This window comes from Terrapene carolina, unplaced genomic scaffold, assembly GCF_002925995.2.
Source record: "Terrapene carolina triunguis isolate 2854851 unplaced genomic scaffold, T_m_triunguis-2.0 Scaffold210, whole genome shotgun sequence".
NCBI classification, from domain to species: Eukaryota; Metazoa; Chordata; order Testudines; family Emydidae; genus Terrapene; species Terrapene triunguis.
In genome coordinates, this window is record NW_020664561.1 from 42626640 (window position 1) to 42632639 (window position 6000).

Below are 6000 nucleotides of genomic sequence, written 5' to 3' on the forward strand. Positions count from 1 at the left end.
GAGGATATGTGACAAATGCAATCTTCTTGCAAAATCCTTGGCAGTGTCATACAGAATTTAAATGAATTTATAATTATGTGCTAACTATACATTTGTTTAACACTCACATTTCTCAAGAATGAAAAAAAATAAACTATTCTTTTAAAATACAGTCTCTTAGCTGATTTAGACCCGTTTCAATCTCACTGGTGTAAAACAGTGAAACATTTGGCTGTGTGGCTTTAGCCTCATGTACTGGGTACTGTATGCCAGGCAAATCCAGAGTCTGATACTTCAACGAGGATCAAGGAAAGAAAAAGCTGATCTAACAAAGTGGTCTCATTTGTTCTTTTTACCCTACTCTGAAAATGTTGAATTGCTATTCACCCATATTCTGCATATTTCTTGCACGTGATTATGTGTTAAGGCTGTTTGATTGTTGTTTACATTAGATATTTTGTGTCCAAAGGTCAAATGAGCATAGCTTTTGAATCAGATTCCGACTGGCTGCTTTTGTAATACTTAATCTTTGCACACTGGGAGGAAAAGAAAGTGGGAGACAGTTCAAGCTAACTCAAATAAACAGACAGAAGTAAAGCAACAATTGCTTTTCTGTACGGACCTGCTCTTGCTCGTTTCTTCTTTAGAGATAACACTCTTTGACGCAACGTCAGATAACCATGTTCAAAGTTTCACAGGCTAACCATTTAAAGATGCATTTCCACTCCATTTATTTTCCTTTATCTGAACCCTCTATCGGTTCATTTCAACTGAGGACATTTCAAAACAGAGACATGTAGGGGAAAAAAAGGGCCCACCTTGACACACCTCTGGAGATTACAAAGAAAGGCATATGACATTAGAATGCTGTGTTCTGATAAGAACAGTTGTTTGCATAAAAATTTTAACTATTACTAAAACTTCAATGAAGTTTCAAGGAAAGAAAGACAGATAAAGCCTCAGGTTAATTTCAGTCATTACCAAGCACTTTACACCTGCTGAAAAATTCCAAAATGCAAAGGGATGTCAATCTTGTTCTTTAGGAAATTTTTTTTTAAAATGGAGAAGACCTTCAAAGGCGGTCAGTAGACAAGACAGTCAATTACAGACCTGATTCAGCTCTTAACCCCTTGAGGTATAAGTATGCTTTTTCTGCAATAGCAATCATTTTCAGCATTCATTCAGATAAAAGCCTAAATTTTCCAGCATGATACTTCAGCAATGTATTCTGAAGTACAAGGCAATGACAGGTATTGCAAAATAAGAGCATGATATAATTAAATACGTAAATTGATGAGACACCCTGGGGAACACATATTCTTTTTCTGCTGCCGTAGCAAGTCACCAATGACATCTCATTGCTTGATAAACTTGTCGCCACATAGGTTTTCTTTCCTACTAACCTATATTGCTGTACATTTTCTGACATGATCTATCATATGTTCCCTCCATTGCTAAAAGACTCTCTCCCCATCTCTCTCTCTCTCTCTCCCTCTCTATTTGTAAGGCACAATACAGCAACTAGACTTGGTTAAAACTGAAAGCAACTTGGGCCTCATTGAACACTGAACAAGTTAGATGGAACTTATTAACCATCTCTATAGCATCCTTTTAAGGTGATAATTTATCTTTTTAACTGTCCTCTGTAAAACCTGCAGAAAAGAGCCTGATGGGAGCAAGTACACTGCATTATATACAGCTACAAGGTTTACCACATCCTATAGTTTCTCTTGCAAGGCACACTGAAGTGGAGTAAAAGGTAACTTATCTTGAAGAGTTGTTTCAGTGAGTTACCATAGCAAGGGCAAGATCACAGATGAAGAGGAAGAAACCATTGTCAGTGGAAAACAGAAACCAGGTGTAAAGGACCCTAATAATTTTGTTTAGAAGACTATGAACTAACTTGAAGCTTACCATATGGGTTAGATCTTTGGAGAATTTCCTGAGAGGCTAGCAAATAAATTCAGAGGCTTATATAAAATGCAGGGCCTGGTTTTCCTTTCATTTATTTCAGTGTATCAATGAATTCAAGGTGTAAACCTGGTGTACGTAAGAGGAGAATCATACCAATCATTTTGAAATTACTCAGTGAAATGATGATGGTGACTCACTAAGGAACACTTCCATACCTGTAAAACATTGGCCATTTGGTTGATGGGGAAAAGGAAGCCGAAAATAGCTGTTTGCTACAACATTTTTTTATTCACTTACAAAAAGCTTTTCCTGCTAAAGGTCCTTTAGCCCCCTTTTCATATTTCCAGTAGTGACTTATCTAATCTCATCTCTCTGATTATCAAATTCCATAGGGATCTCCTTTATCTCCCAACTTTATACTGGCCAGAATTTCCATTAAAAAAGATTCCTAAGGTCTTTCCTGAAGTTCACTTTTCCTATCTAAAATTCCCTACCCCCATTTTATTTTTTTGTAATACCCAAAAAATGTTCTATAAACGCTCTTGCTCCTGGAGTAGGGAAGAAGAATGAATTTGCACTGGACTCTTTCCTCCTTCTCTAAATCAAAATTGCTGTGTGTGCAGCAAGCAGAATGGAGAAATTTCTCACTCTCTTTCTATATGGAAATTATTCTAAAATTTGTAATTTGTGAAGGCATTGTTCAAAATCACATACTGGTTCTTCCTAGGTAACTTTAATTTACTTAAAAAAACAACCCCTGGCACTTAAAATAGTTAACAACAATTATAATTACTGGATAAGAAAGAAAAGTCAGATTTCTGTTACATCACTGTGAAAGGCTTTTATTACACACTCCTATAAAACATATTTCTTTTGTCAGTTGCCATCCTAGCAGACTAGCCTGCATACCAATAGGAACACTAAAATGCCAAGAAGCAGAAGATAGTTATCTGCTAAAATCTATGTAGAGTAACCTAACAAATGCCAGAGGAAGAAAGATTGCCCTCTGCACAGTAATACTTGTGTAGATGTCTTCTTTATGCTAACAATGACAAGGCTCCTTTCGTTTGTACTGTACTCCAAAATCAGAATGCATTTTTTTCAAAAGCAGACCGTATATCAAAGAGAAAAGATAGACATTCTAGGAACTGGGATACTTAATGTGGATAGCAAATACATTTACCTGAACACTGCTAACTAAAAGATTCTAGTCCACAATGTTAAAACTGAAGATTTATACCATCAGTATTATTCAAGGTACTAGGGAAGGTTTTTGTTGGTTTTAAACTTTTTTCTTTCCCCTCTTTCTGTCCATTCTGCTTTACAAAATTTCCCTCTTACCTCTATTCTGTTTCAAAGTTTTAAAATTACAGTTGTTTTTATCAACTCCTAAGTTAGTTATATAATGGTTCTATATGAATAATATATACAAAACTAATTATTATAATTTACAAATTGCAGCTGTTTTAGGTGACAAACAGGAACTTTTATTGCAGGACAAATTTAAGGAAGAAGAATTCTAATGCTGTAACTTCTGCACTGTGCTGCTCTTCAAAACTATTATTTTATTGTATTTGAATATATCTAAAATTGTCCTGTCAAAGGCACATTTCAGATGTAACTCTAAACTCTGCCAGCAAATCCAAAGAAATGTTCATGAAGTGATGCCAGACTTACTGTCTGCCTTCATACAATCAGTGTGCTTTCAAACGTGCTAGTTTCATATTTCTTGTTACACACACTTTGAGTCAGAACTTTACTGAGTAAATAGCGCTCGAATTCCCCCTCCCCCTGCAGTCTATAGGAATTATGCCCAAAACTGGTTTTGATCCAGTTAACTTTCTTTTTTTTTTTTTTAAAAAAAACCCAAGCATTTTATTTTCAACATTTCAAAAAATAGATATTAACACACAACTATAATGGTTACATTTAATTACTTCTACTACTACTGGCAATTCTATTAACAATATGTTTATCTTGTGGTCTACATTTATTTGACAGGCCCATTTGCAACAAGGCCTGCAGTTTCCTTGTATACAACAGTGCAAAGTAAAAGGTGACCTTTTTATTTATGTTTAAAACATTTCAACAGTTAGTTCTGCTCCAAAGATAACACCCTAACAAGGTTCAAGGCCAGAAACCCCTGACAATATTGACTTTTCACTTGATGACTACTGCACTGCATTAACTTAAACAGACACCGGAAAACATTTTTTAAAAGGAAAAAGAAAAAAGCTTAATTGAAGGTTGCATTTGTAGACTAGAGAGCCTCTATGTTAAAATCGTACTTGTCATTGTAAAAAGGATAAATAGCTGGCTAAATAAACATTAGAATAACAGTCACTTAAACAACTGCACCTATACAGATAAGTAACAAAAGCATCAGGCACCTGGCATCATATTAGGACCTACTGATGACAACAACATGAATCATTATAGTGACACCTAATAATGAGCAAACCGTGACGGTATTACATGTCTTTAGAAGAATCAGGCTCCTACCTTTACAAGACAGATGGACGGTAAGTCCCCCTTTAAAGAAAGTTGTCAGTAAAACGGGGCTGCAGTTGCAGTAAATTGAGTCCTTTCAGTCACTGTATACATGCAGCAGTTCTGCAATGAGGGAAAAAATATTATGGGAGGAGCAGCTGTGAACGAGTGACCTCCTGAAGCTGAGTTCTCTTTGTGAATCAAGCACTGGGAGCCAGTGCCTCTGATTTGCATGGATTATCTCCACTTGAACAGATACATTTAAATTTATCTGGCACGGTGGCAAAAAAATGGGAGAGTAAGTGAATGAGAGCGAGAACAAGAGAGAGAAGGGGAGAGAGAGAAAAAGAAGACAAGAAATCGGGAAGCTTGGCTGGATATGCTGGTTCTGGCAGAACTGTGTCTCAGAAGAGCTACAGCTCCCTCTTCATGTCACAATTGTAAGATAAGAAATGCTGTCATTAAGCACTGGTTAATAACAGAATTCCCCCCTCCCCCCCCCCCCCCCCGAATTTCTGATGTTCCATTTGATCAGATTTTTATAAACACTTAATTATTCTGTCATCATAAAGTCAGGATTTTATACTGGAAGCTTCAAATGATTTGTATTCAGGCAGGTAAAAGAATGAGGCAGGTAAAACTCCCCACGTAATTTTAAACCCAGGAACATTTCAAACTGAGTAGTTTGTACAAATTAAGACAGATTTCTACATATGCCTTAAAATACACTTATTGAGTATGCAGATAACTTTAAAGGCATGGATAGAAGATGGCATTCAAAATGTTGATATATAGTTGTCTTTGACAAAAATATCATTGCTCTGTGTGTGTAAGCCAACATTTTTGAGATTACTGAAATGTATCAAGACAAAGAGACCAGTGAAAACCCTCTAACAATCTGCATCCAGCCACTTCTCCCTTATTACCATGAATAACACAAGCATTACCTGTCAAATTTTCCCAATTTGATTTAAATGAAGTACTTATGCTGATTAGGGAAATATGAGGAACCCTCTTGAGCCTTCATCAAAATTAAGATGAACCTGAACTAAACTTTTTTTCTGGTTCAAAGGCATTTAGATAATTTTTTTCTCATCTTACAATTTCCCAGTTTACAATTTTTTGAACCTCTAAATATAGCTGTTGGGTACCAGTTGGACCAAAAGTCATTAAATGCAGAGATAATAGCTATTCGGAAATGGGAAGTAACAGAAAGCTTTGAGAGAGTTTATTTTTATGAGATTTCAAGCCCAAAGCTGCAATCTCAGGAGATTCAGATAATTCAAATGAACTTCAAATAAAAATCTGAACTTTTGGTGCTTGTACAAACCAAAGCCAAATTGCAAAACAGTTGAGGGTCACACATGAAACTTTAAATCCCTCTGTCTCATGTCTCCCCTTTTTAGCCCTGATTCTGCAAAGAGACCCAAGCTAAACAGATCCTGTTCCCATGTACAGTCTCAATGAAGTCAAGCAGAGTCCATGCAGGCTCAGGAGTCTACCCCCTGCTTGGAGCCCGGTTGAAATCACTGGGGACCCGCCTAGGGGTTCACTTTGCACGATGGAGATATTTGCTTGAAACCTGGATTCTTAGATGATGCATCTAGCTAAACAATA

The 6000-nt window shown here is 36.4% G+C and overlaps 1 long non-coding RNA gene across 1 annotated transcript in view; it reads right to left on the bottom strand.

Annotated features, from left to right (window-relative positions):
- Positions 1–4610, bottom strand: part of LOC113407192 — a 272692-nt gene extending 268082 nt beyond the window's left edge. The window contains exon 1 of the long non-coding RNA XR_003369955.1: positions 4396–4610. This is a non-coding gene — a long non-coding RNA (uncharacterized LOC113407192). The remainder of the gene's footprint in view (positions 1–4395) is intronic.
- Positions 4611–6000: the final 1390 nt, after the last annotated feature.